The sequence below is a fragment of the Papio anubis genome, chromosome 17 (genome assembly GCF_008728515.1).
Source record: "Papio anubis isolate 15944 chromosome 17, Panubis1.0, whole genome shotgun sequence".
NCBI lineage: Eukaryota > Metazoa > Chordata > Mammalia > Primates > Cercopithecidae > Papio > Papio anubis.
This window is the reverse complement of record NC_044992.1, coordinates 55910367-55926728: the sequence shown is the minus strand read 5'-3', so window position 1 is coordinate 55926728 and position 16362 is coordinate 55910367. Positions and strand designations below refer to the sequence as shown.

The 16362-nt window shown below is 46.3% G+C and overlaps 1 protein-coding gene across 14 annotated transcripts in view; it reads left to right on the top strand.

The window, feature by feature from the left end:
* The first annotated feature begins 1814 nt into the window (after window positions 1-1814).
* Window positions 1815-16362, top strand: part of STRADA (STE20 related adaptor alpha) — a 39974-nt gene continuing 25426 nt past the window's right edge. For 4 of the 14 annotated variants that reach the window (XM_003913270.4, XM_021928396.2, XM_021928397.2 and 1 more), the window contains exon 1: window positions 2468-2713. The gene's annotated coding sequence lies outside the window, so the exon portion shown is untranslated. The other 10 variants (XM_009190992.2, XM_003913269.4, XM_021928394.2 and 7 more) reach the window with 9 other exon arrangements.

Genomic DNA, 16362 nt, shown 5'->3' with positions numbered 1-16362 from the left:
TTTGAGTCAGAGTCTCACTGTGTCACCCAGGCTGGAGTGCAGTGACGCAATTTTGGCTCACTGCAACTTCCATCTCCCAAGTTCAAGCGATTCTCCTACCTCAGCCTCCCGAGTAGCTGGCACTACAGGCGCGTGCCACCATGCCCTGCTAATTTTTTGTATTTTTAGTAGAGACTGGATTTCACCATGTTAGCCAGGATGGTCTTGATCTCCTGACCTTGTGGTCCACCCACCTTGGCCTCCCAAAGTGCTGGGATTACTGGCGTGAGCCACCGCGCCCAGCCCTAACAACTTTCTTTAGATGGAATTTAGACCAAAGAAAAACATTGATTTCTTATTCCACCCATTCAATAGGAATTGGCAATGTGAAGATTGTTTAGAATTGTGTTGTACAAGAATCCAGTGGATTTGGCAGGAAAAGGTGAAATAGCGTACTTTATCCTCCCAAGTTCTCATTCCTTACCATTCCTGCCTCCTCTCATTTTGAATGATGTGAAAGGATATAAGAGAGACAAGAGGCCAGGCGCCGTAGCTCACGCCTGTAATCCCCACACTTTGGGACGCCGAGGCAGGCAGATCACATGAGGTCAGGAGTTCAAGACCAGCCTGGCCGATATGGCAAATCCCCCATCTCTACTAAAAATTAAAAAATTAACCGGGTGCGGTGGCACAAACCTGTAATCCCAGCTACTCAGGAGGCTGAGGCAGGAGAATCGCTTGAACCCAGGAGGCAGAGGTTGCAGTGAACCAAGATTGCACCACTGCACTCCAGCCTGGGCGATACAGCGAGACTCCATCTCAAAAAAAAGAGAAGGGTTATACCCATAGGAGTGTCTTCTGTTACAGACTGCTAAAACAGAATAGTTAGGAGACAATAACAATGTTTTCTCTGCCCATTTGTAATGGCAAGAAGTTTAGCATCTTTTCAGGCAGTCTTCTCTAACACTCCGCTCCAAAAGACCACATGTGAAAGACCCTTCAGTAGAACACTGATAGAAATTTTACTTCTCTGTTTATACTGTGTTGCTTTGTGAGTTTACCAAGTTTGCTTCTGAGAGTGGCATCTTATTTTTGAGAATGAGAACATGTGAGGGTAGCCCTTAGCAATGTCAAAGCACTCGATAAAATCAAAGTGATGTGGCTCAGGCCTGTAATCCCAGCACTTTGGGAGGCCAAGGCTGGTGGATCACCTGAGGTCAGGATTTCAAGACCAGCCTGACCAATATGGTGAAACCTCATCTCTGCCAAAAATACAAAAATCAGCCGGGCATGGTGGCATGCGCCTGTAGTCCCAGCGACTTTGGAGGCTGAGACAGGAGAATTGCTTGAGCCCAGGAGGCAGAGGTTGCAGTGAGCCCAGATCACGTCACTGCATTCCAGTCTGGGCGACAGAACGATACTCCATCCCCCCACCACCAAAAAAAAAAAAAAAAAAAAGTGATATATGTAAGATCAAATGAGACTTCATGTGCATACAGGTCCCACAATTCCAGGGGCATATTTCTTTTCTTTTTCTTTTTTTTTTTTTTTGAGGCGGAGTCTCGCTGTCGCCCAGGCTGGAGTGTAGTGGCAAGATCTCTGCTCACTGCAAGCTCCGCCTCCCAGGTTCAGGCCATTCTCCTGCCTCAGCCTCCTGAGTAGCTGGAACTACAGGCGCCCGCCACCACGCCCGGCTAATTTTTTTGTATTTTTAGTAGAGACGGGGTTTCACCGTGTTAGCCAGGATGGTCTCGATCTCCTGACCTCGTGATCCACCCGCCTCGGCCTCCCAAAGTGCTGGGATTACAGGCGTGAGCCACCGCGCCCGGCCTTCCAGGGGCATATTTCTATCAGTCCCTACTTGGATGTAGCTAAACTTCCCCAGTCTTGGAAGTTAGGACAATCTAAATCTGTGTTAAGGCTCAGAGCTGCGAAGAGCGAGTGTTCATTACCTGATGGTATATATCCGCGTTTTGGACACCCTCTCCTGCGCACGCGGGGTTAAGTAAGTCACTGAAAAACCTAGTCTCACAGGAGTGGGGCTTAGTCCATCACTTCCTCATTTCTCAAGCTCTGCATAACCTGGCTTGGACAAACCTGATAGGTTTCCACAAACGGCTTCAGCTGTGGATGAGGAAGGCTTCCGGTGGTGGGGGGGAGATACAGAGGGGACAAGATGATCGTTTTCATTAGTTGAGCTATTTTCCTCGTTTTACAAATAGTGGGGAGCAAAGAACGGATGGACTTCCCCCTTTGCAGCTTGTTGTCTGGTGCCCGAAAGGCCAAAGTGAGGGGCATTTGAGAAAAGTGCGAGGCAGGTTTTCCCATAGAAGTCCTACCACATGAAATGAGAAAAAAACAATTCTCAGGAACAGCCAAGTTTGCCTTTCTCAGGTCTTTCATTGTTGAAGCCACCTGCTTCCCCCTCCTGCTGCGGCGGCGGAGGCTCTAGGCGGAAGCGCCGCGCGGCGGAAAAGACCACCAGAGGTGAGAACTCTCAGCGCTACAGCTGCTGGGGCCGGCCGCACCCGGGGCCCCTCGGAAGGGCGGGGCTTCCCCGCAGGGAGGGGCGGGGCGGGGCGGGGCGGAGCGCTCTATCCGCCCTCCCGGTCGCCCGACTGCGCATGGCACGTTGCGTACTCCCCTCCCAGCAACCGGCCTGGCGGCGGCGCGGCCGTAAAACTGAGGAGGCGGAGCCAAGACGGTCGGGGCTACTTGCTAACTCCAGGAACAGGTACCTGCCTGGCGGGGTGCCTGGTGAGCCGCCGGGGCCAGTCCCTCCTCGCTCTGCCACCGATTCCATCTCCCCAGGCCCGGGCCTTCGTCGGAGCGGCCATCCCGGGCTCACCCTCACCCTCCACGGGCCCCCTTTCTAACCCGCGTCCTCGACTCCCGCAATGAGGCGCCGCAGCCCGAGAGCAGAATAGGTTTGGGCCTGGCGGGGAGACGCTGAAGCGGAGTTGCCGGGCGAGAGAGGCGAGCTCCTGCTTTCCCCTTCCTCCCCACCCCCCAGGGCTTCCAGGTGGGGAATCTAGGGCTGGGTGCCGGTTTGTCCTGCTCAGGCAGAGTGGTGGCCGACTCCGGTGCTGAACTCCCCGCTCTCCCCAGCCGCCGCGCACCTCGGGCTGACAGGCAGCAGGTCAAGTCCTCGTAAGGACACAAGATACAGATGGCTCCCAGAATCGGCCTAAACGAAGAGCTCATTGTCTTTTTGTTTTCCAAAAATGTTTTTTGAGTGACTGCAGGGGATATGGGCGCCGGAGATGGGGGTTGGGGGTTGGGGGTAAGGAAGAGAGTTCGAGGGAAGGGCGTTGGGTAGGTAAAATTGTTCATAGCTCTCAGGAAATAGGGAACTAACCTATCTGCCCAGCCTTCTCCTGTATCCTAACATACTTTAACTTGACTTTCCTCGAAGAAAAAGCCGTTGGAATCTGCCCTTTCCTTATTGTAATATCTGTTCAAGTAGAAGCATGTTCCAATACGTATATGCGACGTTAAGACAATTCTTCATTGACACTCATACCTTTCTGAAGACACCCAGGACTGTTTCTTGTCTCTGAGAGTTAAGGAAGAAACCAAATTTGATCACCGGCCTAGAAGCCTGTGAATTCAGCCTTTAGGTACAGTGCTAACCTGGTCAAATCTGTCCCCTACTTTTTAATCAGATTTCTTAGAGGTGTTTTGGCTGGAATGCAGTGTTTATGGTTGTGGCCCCAGAAATGGAGGAAGTTTACTCTGGTTTTTAGAGCACAGGCTTTGGAACAGATTTAATTAGTCCCTACCACTTACCTGTGTGACTTTGGGCATTTAACCTCCCTGCACCTTAATTTCCTGATCTGTTAAACAGAGATGATAATACTTGTGAGCTGCTCATGAAGCATTTAGCACAGTGCCTGACACGTAGAAAGTTTGCCATAAATGTTTGCTGGGTTTATTATTTTCTCTCTTGATTTTTTTTTTTTTTTGAGACGGAGTCTTCACTTTGTCGCCCAGGCTGGAGTGCAGTGGCACCATCTCGGCTCACTGCAAGCTCCGCCTCCCGGGTTCACGCCATTCTCCTGCCTCAGCCTCCCGAGTAGCTGGGACTACAGGCGCCCGCCACCGCGCCCGGCTAATTTTTTGTATTTTAGTAGAGACGGGGTTTCACCATGTTAGCCAGGATGGTCTCGATCTCCTGACCTCGTGATCCGCCCGCCTCAGCCTCCCAAAGTGCAGGGATTACAGGCGTGAGCCACCGCGCCCGGCTTTCCTCTCTTGATTTTTATTTTATTTTTTGAAATGGAGTTTCGCCCTTGTGGCCCAGGCTGGAATGCAATGGCTCCATCTCCGCTCACTGCAACCTCGGCCTCCTGGGTACAAGCAGTTCTCCTGCCTCAGCCTCCCGAGTAGCTGGCATTACAGGCACCCCTCACCACACCCGGTTAATTTTTGTATTTTCAGTAGAGACGGGGTTTCACCGTGTTGGTCAGGCCGGTCTGGAACTCCTGACCTCAGGTGATCCACTAGCCTCGGGCTCCCAAAGTGCTGGGATTACAGGCTGAGCCACCGCGTCCCGCCAATAAAGCTGTTTCTATATCTGTCCACTAGTAATATTGCTTTGTTTGTGTGTGTATGCACACACACACATATATAGTGTTAAATTATAGTGTTAAATGTTTCTGATAGTCTGGGTGCTGTGGCCCACCTCTGTAATCCCAGCACTTTGAGAGACTGAGGCAATAGGATTGCTTGAGCTCCGGAGTTTGAAACCAGCCAGGGCAACATAGCAAGGCCTCATCTCTACTGAAAATTAAAAAAAATTAGCCGAGCTTGGTGGCGCGTACCTGTAGTCCTAGCTACTTGGGGGGCTAAGGTGGGAGGATCACTTGAGCCCAAGAGTTTAAGGCTGCAATGAACTATGATAGTACCACTGCACTCCAGCCTGTGCAACAGAGCAGGACCTTGTCTGCAAAAAATATATATACACACATACATATATGTGTACATATATATTATACAATATGTATATATGTACATATATAATATACATATTAATACATATATGTTGCATATGTGATATATACATAATGTATTATGTATGCATATATGTATACATTATATAACAATGTGCATATATAATATATGCATAATATATACACCTACATATGTATTTATTCATTCTTGATAAGTGTGGATATATCTTTCGAATGATACCCATCTGCCCTCCCCTTCCATTTGAATTTACATTTTAAGGAAATTTACATTTTCATTTTAAGGACATTTGAAGGGAGCATAGTGATGATGATAATGTCATACAGATAACCGGGCATGGTGGCTCATGCCTGTAATCCTAGCACTTTGGGAGGCCGATACAGGAGGATAGCTTGAGTTCAGGAGTTTGAGACCAGCCTGGGCAAGTTCATTTCTACATGATTCAATCTGAAAATAGAAAAGTCCTTCATAATTTGTATACCATTTACTCTTAATCACTAGGTAGAGCTATTTTAAACCAGCTCAGATGAAATTTATTAATAGGATTTTATCAAAGAAAATACCTGTGTGCAGTTATTAAAATAATTGTATAGGGGGCTATAAAGAAAAGTACTGGTCTCTTCTTTCTCTCTCTCTCTCTCTCTCTCTCTCTCCATCCTTCTGTCTGTTCCCTTTTTTTTTTGAGATGGAGTCTCGCTCTCGCCCAGGCTGCAGTGGCGCGGTCTCCCTCCGCCTCACGAGTTCACGCCATTCTCCTGTGTCCGCCTCCCGAGTAGCTGGGACTACAGGCGCCTGCCCCCACGCCTGGCTAATTTTTTGTATTTTTAGTAGAGACGGGGTTTCACCGTGTTAGCCAGGATGGTCTTGATCTCCTGACTTCGTGATCCGCCTGCCTCGGCCTCCCAAAGTGCTGGGATTACTGGCGTGAGCCACCGCACCCGGCCTTTTTTTTTTTTTTTTTGAGATGGAGTCACTCTGCAGCCCAAGCTGGAGTGCAGTGGCATGATCACAGCTCACTTCACCTCAGCCTCCCGAGTAGCTGGGATTACAGGTGCATGCCACCACACCCTGCTAATTTTTTGTATTTTAGGAGAGATGGGGTTTCACCATGTTGCCCGGGGCGGTGTCAAACTGCGGAGCTCAGGCGATCTGCCTGCCTCGGCCTCCCAAAGTGCTGGAATTACAGGCATGAGCCACTGGGCCCGGCCCCCATTAATTATTTAATCATTTTTTGTTTTAGTTTTTTAATGATGGACTTCTGTAATTTTAAACAATATGTTTAGACTTTCCACTGACAGGAGAGACAGAGAAATGACTAGGGAAGCTTATCCTTATTTTTCCAAGAGAATAAAGGTCATGTTGAATCTCACACCACCCCTTCCTCACTGCCTCCCAACTTTTTCTTTTCTTTCCTTTTCTTTTCTTTCCTTTTCTTTTCTTTTTTCTTTTTGTTTCTTTTCGTTTTCTTTTCAGGGACCCTGTGTTGCCCAAGCTGGAGTGCAGTGGCTCAATCTCAGCTCACTGCAGCCTCCACCTCTGGAGCTCAAGTGATCCTCCCATCTCAGCCTCCCTAGTAGCTGGGACCACAGGCACATGCCACCGCACCTGGCCAGTTTTTGTATTTTTTATAGAGATGGGGTTTCAAACTCCTGGGCTCAAGTGATCCACCCACCTCTGTTTCCCAAAGTGCTGGGAATATAGGCATGAGCCACTGTGCCCAGCCAGCACTTCCCAACTTTTGATAGTTGAATCCCTCTATTTTTACTTCTGTTGGTTACCTTTGTAACCTTAAATATTGTACATAAGTTTCTATTTGTTATCCTATCAACTTTCGGCATTAACTTTACCTTTTTGGGAAGATAGGGATATTAGCTTCCCCAGTCATTCCTCTATCTCTTCCCTGTTCCATTTCCCATCTTCGGTCTGGTGAAACTTTACTTTCATATTATCAAATTTGAAGGCATTTACATTCTGTTATATAACTGTAATTAAGTTTATCATGCTTTGTCTATAGACTTAAAATTTATAAGCTGATAATGAGCACTTATAGTCTTATAAGTATTATTCACAGAACAGCCAAGCGTTATTCTGCACTCCATTCCCCTGTCCTAACTTCCTTATCATTCAAGGGCAAGTGGATTTTCTTTCTCATTCCTTGCTGAACTATCTCAAAAAAAATTTTTTTTTTTTTTTTTTCCCGAGATAGAGTCTCACTCTGTTGCCCAGGCTGGAGTGCAGTGGCACAATCTTGGCTCACAGCAACCTCCACCTCCCAGGTTCAAGCGATTCTCCTGCCTCAGCCTCTCCAGTGGCTGGGACTACAAGCATGTGCCACCATGCCCAGCTACTTTTTGTATTTTTGGTAGGGACAGGGTTTCACCATGTTGACTAGGCTGGTCTTGAACTCCTGACCTCAGGTAATCCACCCTCCTCGACCTCCCACAGTGCTGGGATTATAGGTGTGGCCACTGCGCCCAGCCATGCTATCTCAAAATTATAACACATTTAAGTTTGTTTCAAATTTGGACTTTGACTTTTAAAATATAGTTTTAATTTCTGTTGGAATTTTTGGTAGCCTTTCTGTTTGATTTTTTTGGAGGGGGGCGGGGGGAAGAAACAGGCCACTTTCTACCCTGTCCCTGATATTTTTCATCCTTTATAATCTTTAATGATATTATTATATTTTCTTCAACCTGCCAAGTTCATGTTCTAATTTTGACTGATTCCTTTCTTGATCAGCTTCATAGCTATCATCGTGAGATATCTCTTCGATGAACACACCACTTTTTTTTTTTGAGACCGAGTCTCACTCTGTCACCCAGGTTGGAGTCCAATGGCCTGATCCTGGCTCACTGCAACCTCCGCCTCCCAAGTTGAAGCAATTCTCCTGCCTCAGCATCCCGAGTAGCTGGCATTACAGGCACCCGCCAACATGCCTGGCTAATTATTGTATTTTTAGTAGAAATGGGGTTTTGCAATGTTGGGCAGGCTGGTCTCAAACTCCTGACCTCAGGTGATCCGCCCACTTCAGTTTCCCAAAGTTCTGGAATTATAGGAGTGAGCTACTGCGGCCGGCTGGACACACCATTTTTTATATCTCATAGCTTCCTTTTTAGATTTTAGCCTCATTTTACTGGAGTATGTTCTCAAATAATTTCATTTAAAAATGTATATGGGGCTGGGTGCGGTGGCTCACGCCTGTAACCCCAGCACTTTGGGAGGCCGAGGCGGGTGGATCACCTGAGGTGTTTGAGACCAGCCTGGCCAACATGGTTAAACCCTGTCTCTACTAAAAATACAAAAATTAGCCAGGCGTAGTGGCACATGCCAGTAATCTCAGCTACTCCAGAGGCTAAGGCAGGAGAATCCCTTAACCCAAGAGGCAGAGGTTGCAGTGCGCCAAGATCGCGCCATTGCACTCCAGCTTGGCCTGGGCGACAGAGCCAGACTCCATCTCAAAAAAAAAAAAAAAAGGAATAGAAAAGCTGCTGACTGGGAGCTCTGTGGATTTAAGACTCATGGACATGAGTGGGCAGTTACGCCAGGGACTTGTTTTCAGCCCCACTTCTCCTTCCCTCATTCCTTATTGCTACAGTTTTATTTCAGAGCCCCTTAGGATTGTCTGCTGGGAGAACTGCCGTCTCCTCTACTATAGTCTGCATTCACATTCTAGCCTGCAGCTTTCTCTCCATTTCCTGAGACAGCACCCTTCTGTCCACTTTTCACCTCCTAGAAATTTACTGAGATTTCATCTACTAATAGCTCCTCTCATTCTGTCCTCAGATATATGGTTATTATTTGTATTCCTTTACCTTAATTGGGACCTTAGGAGAGAGGTGAGATTCTAAAATCTTAGAAACCTGACTATCTAATCTTTCTAATTCTCTGAAAAAGTTAATTTTAAAGTCTCTCCTAGAAACATAAGCCATTATTATAAGCATCACTATCAGAGGGAGAAAGATATTTGTCTCAGGTGTCAGACAGATGTCATTAACCTCATTTTAGAGTTACTAACGTTGAGATTCAGCAAGCCAAAGTATGTTGATCAAGTTAACACAGACGCAAGAATGCAATTCATACCATGCTTGTCTTATTTCAGAGTATGTGTTTTTTTCACCACACCATATTGTCACATTAAGTATAAATCTCTGACTTCAGGTTACTCTTAATGAGCCTTTAGCCATATTTTAACCTTATTGATTATTCTTACCATTTGTATAGTAACACTATGGGTGAAATTAGCTCTTTTCTTTTTTTTTTTTTGAGACGGAGTCTCGCTGTGTTGCCCAAGCTGGAGTGCAATGGCGCATTCTTGCTCACTGCAACCTCCACCTCCTGAGTTCAAACGATTATCTTGTCTCAGCTTCACAAATAGCTGAGATTACAGGTGCCCGCCACCATGTCTAATTTTTATATTTTTTATTAGAGACGGAGTTTCTCCCTTTTGGTCAGGCTGGTCTTGAACTCCTGACCTCAGGTGGTCCACCTGCCTTGGCCTCCCAAAATATTGAGATGACAGGTGTGAGCCACCGTGCCCGGCCAAATTCGCTCTTTTCTAGATGTTAACCTTTCCTAATAGCTTCTATTTTTCTAAATTAATCTTTGCTATCTTTGAAACGTTTCCAAGTTCTTTGTGTGTCTTTACCATTTTCTTACCTAAGACTGAAATACACATTTGGTAAATGCTGTTAGGGAAAGATTAATTTGGTCAAAGTTAAAGTTAGTTTGGCAAAAATGCAGAAAAAGCAAAAGTATCCCTGATTCTTTTTTCTTTTTTTTTTTTTTTTTGAGACAGGGTCTCACTCTGTCGCCCAGGCTTTAGTGCAGTGGTGCAATCTTGGCTCACTGCAACCTCTGCCTCCCAGGTTCAAGCGATTCTCAGCCTCCCAAGTAGCTGCGATTACAGGCTAGTGCCACCACGCCCGGCCAATTTTTATATTTTTTATAGAGATGGGGTTTCACCATGTTGTCCAGGTTGGCCTCTAACTCCTGACCTCTAGTGATCCGCCTCCCTCAGCCTTGCTGAGTGCTGGAATTACAGGCATGAGCCACCGTGCCCGGCCTGTCCCTGATTCTTAATCCAGAATGACATTTCTTCTGCCTCTTCTCATTTAGTGAACACAGTAATAAAAGCATTTTTAGAACATTCTTATTGAAAACAGTGACAAGTTTCTTAGAGCTTTGGATATAAAATAAAGGCTATTCAAGTATAGTTTAGTAAAAACAATTTTATTGGAGGCAAATAGAGTAAGACCTAGGCCTGTAGCCATCCATTTTCCAGCCTTAATCCAGGAATAGATTTAGAACATTTAAAATAATTTCCTTCAGGTATCCCTGTGTTGGAGGTTCCCAAGAACACCCTCAGGTTCAGTAATTCATTAGGAGGACTCACAGGACTTGGCATATAGTCACATTCATGGCTAGGATTTATTTCAACAGAAGAATACAAAGAAAAACCAGCAAAGGGAAACAGCACATGGGTTGAAGTCTGGGGGAAACCAGGAGCAAACTTCCAAGGATCCTCCCCCAGTAGAGTGACACAGACCTCAAAGCAGAAGTTGTGGCAGCATGTGTGAAATGTTATCAACCAGGACAGCTCATTAGAAACTCCATACCCAGGATGGTCATGTAGGCAGCCTCTGCCTGGCATGTGTCAAAACTGGACTCCCAGAAGGAGAAAGCAGCATAAACCGTACTGTTTGTACAAATAATTTAGGCATAATAAGCCACTTCTGTCATTTCTAGGAAAATGGGAAATCTCTCAAAATCCTCGTTCCCCGATGCCAGCCAGTGGCTAAAGCAGACTTATTAAAGGATAAGAAGTTAGGCCTGCTATATTAACCCTTCTTCTGCAGAATCCCAGTCTGTAAATACTGTTTCTTTAAATTGGTCTTTTGAGAGAGATGGGGATGGGAATGGGTTGAAGATTGTATTCTTTGAGCAAGTTCCACTTGAGATGAAAAATAATACAAACAAGAATAGAAAAGCAAAGATAAAAGGAAGAAGAAAAAACAAGAATTGAATACAATTTTAAAAAGGAGATTAAAAAATAAAAGAGATTGTACTCTGACAAATACCAGGAGTACTGCTGTTTTATTGTCAGTTATATATGACCCATATGTCGTAAACATTTAGTAGTAAAAATTGAGGAGCCTGATAAAAATTCATACCTGAATAGAAGGGCATTCTACCTCTTTGCAAAAGTGTGTCTAGCTTGTGCCCCTTGGCAGGCCCAAAATCTTCTTAGGAAATGGGTTTTAGTTGGGAGGCCAAGGAGGGCAGATCACCTGAGGTCAGGAGTTTAAGATTAGCCTGACCAACATGGTAAAACCCTGTCTCTACTAAAAATACAAAAAAAAAAAATTAGCTGGGCATGGTGGCAGGTGCCTATAATCCCAGCTACTTGGGAGGCTGAGGCAGGAGAATCGCTTGAACCCGGGAGGTGGAGGTTGCAGTGAGCCGAGACCACACCATTGCATTCCAGCATGGGCAACAGCACGAGACTCTGTCCTTCCCAAAAAAGAGAATGGTTTTTAGGCTGAGTGTGGTGGCTCATACTGTTGATCTTACCACTTTGGGAGGCCAAGGTAGGAGAATCACTTGAGCCCAGGAGTTCAAGACCAGCCTGGACAACATAGTCTGTCACCCAGGCTGGAGTGCAGTGGCGCGATCGTGGCTCACTGCAACCTCTGTCTCCCAGGTTCAAGCTATCCTCCCACCTCAGCCTCCCAAGTAGTTGAGGCTACAGGCACATGCCACCATGCCTGGCTAATTTTTATATTTTTGTAGAGATGGGCTTTTGCCATGTTGCCCACGCTTGTCTTGAACTCCTGAGCTCAAGCAATCCACCTGCCTCAGCCTCCCAAAGTGCTGAGACTACAGACGTGAGCCACCACGCCTGGCCTATACAAACAATTTTTTTTAACTAGCCAGGCAGTTGCTCACACCTGTGATCCCAGCTATTCAGAAGGCTAAGGTAGGAGGATTGCTTGAGCCCAGGAGGTTGAGGTTGCAGTGAGCTGTGGTTGCACCACTGCTTTCCAGTCTAGGTGACAGAGCAAGACCTTGTCTCCAAAAAAAGAATGGTTTTTAATATGCCACTGTTGGCCAGCTGCGGTGGCTCACACCTGTAATCATAGCACTTTGGGAGGCCGAGGCAGGTGGACTGCCTGAGCTCAGGAGTTCGAGACTAATCTGGGCAACATGGCAAAAACCCTGTCTCTACTAAAAATACAAAAAATTAGCTGGCCGTGGTGGCACGTGCCTATAGCCTCAGCTACTCCGGAGGCTGAGACAGGAGAATTGCGTGAACCCAGGAAGCAGAGGTTGCAGTGAGCCGAGATCACATCACTGCACTCCAGCCTGGGTGACAGAGCGAGATTCTGTCTCCCAAAAAGAATATGCCACTATGCACATACACACATGCACACAAACGCAGACGTGATTGGACTTCACCTAGCATGACAATAAAATGTACTTGGAATTTTAAGATAGGGACTGTGAATTTCCTGTCATGGCTGTGTCCATTAAAGGTAACAAGAAGAAACTATAAATAGTGAACCACCAGTAGCACCAATACACCTAACATGGAGGAGTGCTGCTTCCAGTGTTTCCCTCAAGATGAACTGTTTCCGATGTATTTCTGAGAGACTAAATTAGGTGACTTTGCCCGGTGGGATTATTTGACATAACTCTTACATAGGTCTGAGCTAATTAATTAAGAATTTCACAGAGGGTCTCTTGAGCTCAGGAGTTCAAGACCAACATGGGCAATATGGCAAGACCTGTCTGTACTAAAAATAAAAAATTGGCCAGGCGCAGTGGCTCACGCCTGTAATTCTAACACTTAGGAGGTTGAGGTGGGTGGATCACAAGCCCAGGAATTCAAGACCAACCTGGGCAACATGGTGAAAACTCATCTATACAAAACTTGGCTGTGTATCGTGGTGCATGCCTGTAGTCCCAGCTACTCGGGAGGTTGAGGTGGGAGCATCACTTGACCTTGGGAGGTGGAGGTTGTGGTGAGCCTTTGAGATTGTGCCACTGTACTCCAGCCTCGGCAACAGAGCCAGACTTTTTCTCAGGAAAAAAAAGTTAGTCAGGCATGGTGACACATACCTGTGGTCTCAGCTACTCAGGAGGCTGAGGTGGGGGATTGCTTGAGCCTGGGAGGTCAAGGATGCAGTGAACCGTCGTCATGCCACTGCACTGCAGCCAGGGCCACAAGCGCGAGATGCTATCTGAAAAGAAAAAAAAGAATTTCAAAAAAGATAAGCCATGGATACATTCAGCTGGTTCTGTGCTTTCCCAGGCATTCTCATCTTCTAATAGAGAAGCTGCTAGCTACATGTGACTCCTGAGAACTTGAAATGTAATGTGATTGAGGAACTGAATTTTTTTTTTTTTTTTTTTTTTAGACAGGATGTCTCTCTGTCACCCAGGCTGGAGTGTAGTGGTACAGTAACAGCTCATCACACTCTTGACTTCCCAGGCTCAGGTGATCCTCCCACCTCAGCCTCCCAAGTAGCTAAGAGTATCAGTACCACACCTGGCTAATTTTTTTTTTTTTTTGCCAGTGTTGGGGTGGGGGTAGAGACGGGGTCTCACTCTGTTTCCCAGGCTGGTCTTGAACTCCTGGGCTCAAGTGATCCTCCCCACTTAGCCTCTCAAAGTGCTGGGATTACAGGTGTGAGCCACCACACCCAGCCACAGGAACTGAAATTTTAATTTTATTTATTTATTACAAATTCAGTTGTAAGTTTAACCACATTTGGCTAGTGGTTGCTATAATAGACAGTGATACTATAGGAGATATCCTTGTGACTAAATTTCTACATAAATTTTCCCTAGGGCAAATTCCTACAAGTGGAAAAACAGCAAGGTATATTCATAATATTTATTTATTTATTTTTTGAGACGAAGTCTTGCTCTTGTTCCCCAGGCTGGAGTGCAATGGGGCGATCTTGGCTCACTGCAACCTCCACCTCCCGGGTTCAAGCGATTATCCTGCCTCAGCCTCCCGAGTAGCTGGGATTACAGGCACCTGCCACCATGCCCAGCTAATTTTTGTATTTTTTTTTTTTTTTTTTTGAGACGGAGTCTCGCTCTGTCACCCAGGCTGGAGTACAGTGGCCGGATCTCAGCTCACTGCAAGCTCCGCCTCCCGGGTTTACGCCATTCTCCTGCCTCAGCCTCCCGAGTAGCTGGGACTACAGGCGCCCGCCACCACGCCCGGCTAATTTTTTGTATTTTTAGTAGAGACGGGGTTTCACCGTGTTAGCCCGGATGGTCTTGATATCCTGACCTCGTGATCCGCCCGTCTCGGCCTCCCAAAGTGCTGGGATTACAGGCTTGAGCCACCGCGCCCGGCCAATTTTTGTATTTTTAGTAGAGATGGGGTTTCACCATGTTGGCCAGGCTGGTCTTGAACTCCTGACCTCAGGTGATCCACCCACCTCAGCCTCCGAAAGTCCTAGGATTATAGGCATGAGCCACCACGCCCAGCCAATATATTCATATTCTTAAGATTCTTACTATCCATTTAACTGGAGATTTTTAATCAGTTGTACATTTGAGGAACTATTCCAAGACCTGATTAGAAAAAGCAGAAAAGAGCCTGGAACTTACTCCATCTGTTTTCTCAGTGGTTCTCAATCCTGACAATGCATGGCTTTTGTTGTTGTTTTTGTGGTGAGGTGGGGAAGAATGGTGGTAGTGGTAGCAGCTAGAACTTTTAAAACTATATAGATGTCCAAGGCCCTCCCCAGACCTGCAGAATTAGAATTTTTAAAGGTGGATGTCTGAGCATCTATAGGTGTTTATAAATACACAAGTTAGTTTGAAATACATTCTGTTTTAGGCCGGTGGGGTGGCTGACACCTGTAATCCCAGATCTTTGGGAGGCCGAGGCGGGTAGATAACTTGAGGTCAGGAGTTCGAGACCAACCTGGCTAACATGGTGAATCCCTCACTCTACTAAAAATACAAAAATTAGCCAGGGATGGTGATGCATACCTGTAGTCCCAGCTACTTGGGAGGCGGAGGCAGGAGAATCGCTTAAACCTTGGAAGCAGAGGTTGCCGTGAGCTGAGATTGTGCCACTGCACTCCAACCTGGGCAATAGAATGAAACCCTGTCTCATAAAAAAAAAGAAAGAAAGAAAGAAAATTTGATTTTATTTTTAAATTCTGAAATTTTTCCAGACCATAGAAACTTTTTTTGCAGATAAAAACATCTACCTGCCTCTTTATCTACATTAATTTTCTCTTTCTATTGTAGACTACATGAGGATATGGAACTTTTTTCCTCATAAATTTCTTTTGCATGATGTTTTGTGTTTAATACTATTAAAGATGCATTCTAATCATGTTTTTTCAAATAAATTCTTTATTTTTAAAATTTTATGACAACATAAATGAGTGATTCTTAGCTAGGGTTGGAGAAGGAGCTTCTATAAGAATATCAGGACCGGGTGCAGTGACTCACACCTGTAATCCCAGCACTTTGGGAGGCCGAGGCGGGCAGATCACAAGGTCAGGAGATCGAGACCATCCTGACCAACATGGTGAAACCCCATCTCTACTAAAAATACAAAACTTAGCCGGGCGTGGTGGCACGCGCCTGTAATCCCAGCTACTCGGGAGGCTGAGGTAGGAGAATCGCTGGAATCCGGGAGTCGGAGGTTGCAGTGAGCCAAGATCACCACTGCACTCCAGCCTGGCAACAGAGCGAGACTCCATCTCAAAAAAATATGTATATATATATATCAGGGTAGGGCCAGGAATGGTGGCTCACACCTGTAATCCTAGCACTTGTGGGAGGCCAAGGCAGACAGATTGCTTGAGCTCAAGAGTTTGAGACCAGGGCAGTGGCTCATGCCTGTAATCCCAGCACTTTGGGAGGCTGAGGTGGGCAGATCACCTGAGATCAAGGGTTCGAGACCAGCCTGGCCAACATAGGGAAACCCTGTCTCTACTAAAAATACAAAAAAATTAGCCAGGCGTAGTGGTGTGCGCACCTATAGTCCCAGTAACTCGGGAGGCTGAAGCAGGAGAATCACTTGAACCTGGGAGACGGAGGTTGCAGTGAGCCAGGATCGTGCTACCGCACTCCAGCCTGGGCAATGTGGCAAAGCCTCGTCTCTACAAAAAATAAAAAATTAGGCATGGTGGCATGTACCTGTAGTCCCAGCTACTCAGGAGACTGAGGTAAGAGGATGGTTGGAGCCCTGGAGGCAGAGGTTGCAGTGAGCAGAGATCACATCACTGCACTCCAGACTGGATGACACAGCCAGACCCTGCCTCAAAAAAAAAAAAAAAATGTCAACTAAGTGCAACTGGCCTAAAAAGCAACTACTCCAGATTGTAGTAGGAGGCTGGAGGGCCCTATGAAGGCAACTTCCAGGAGAAAATT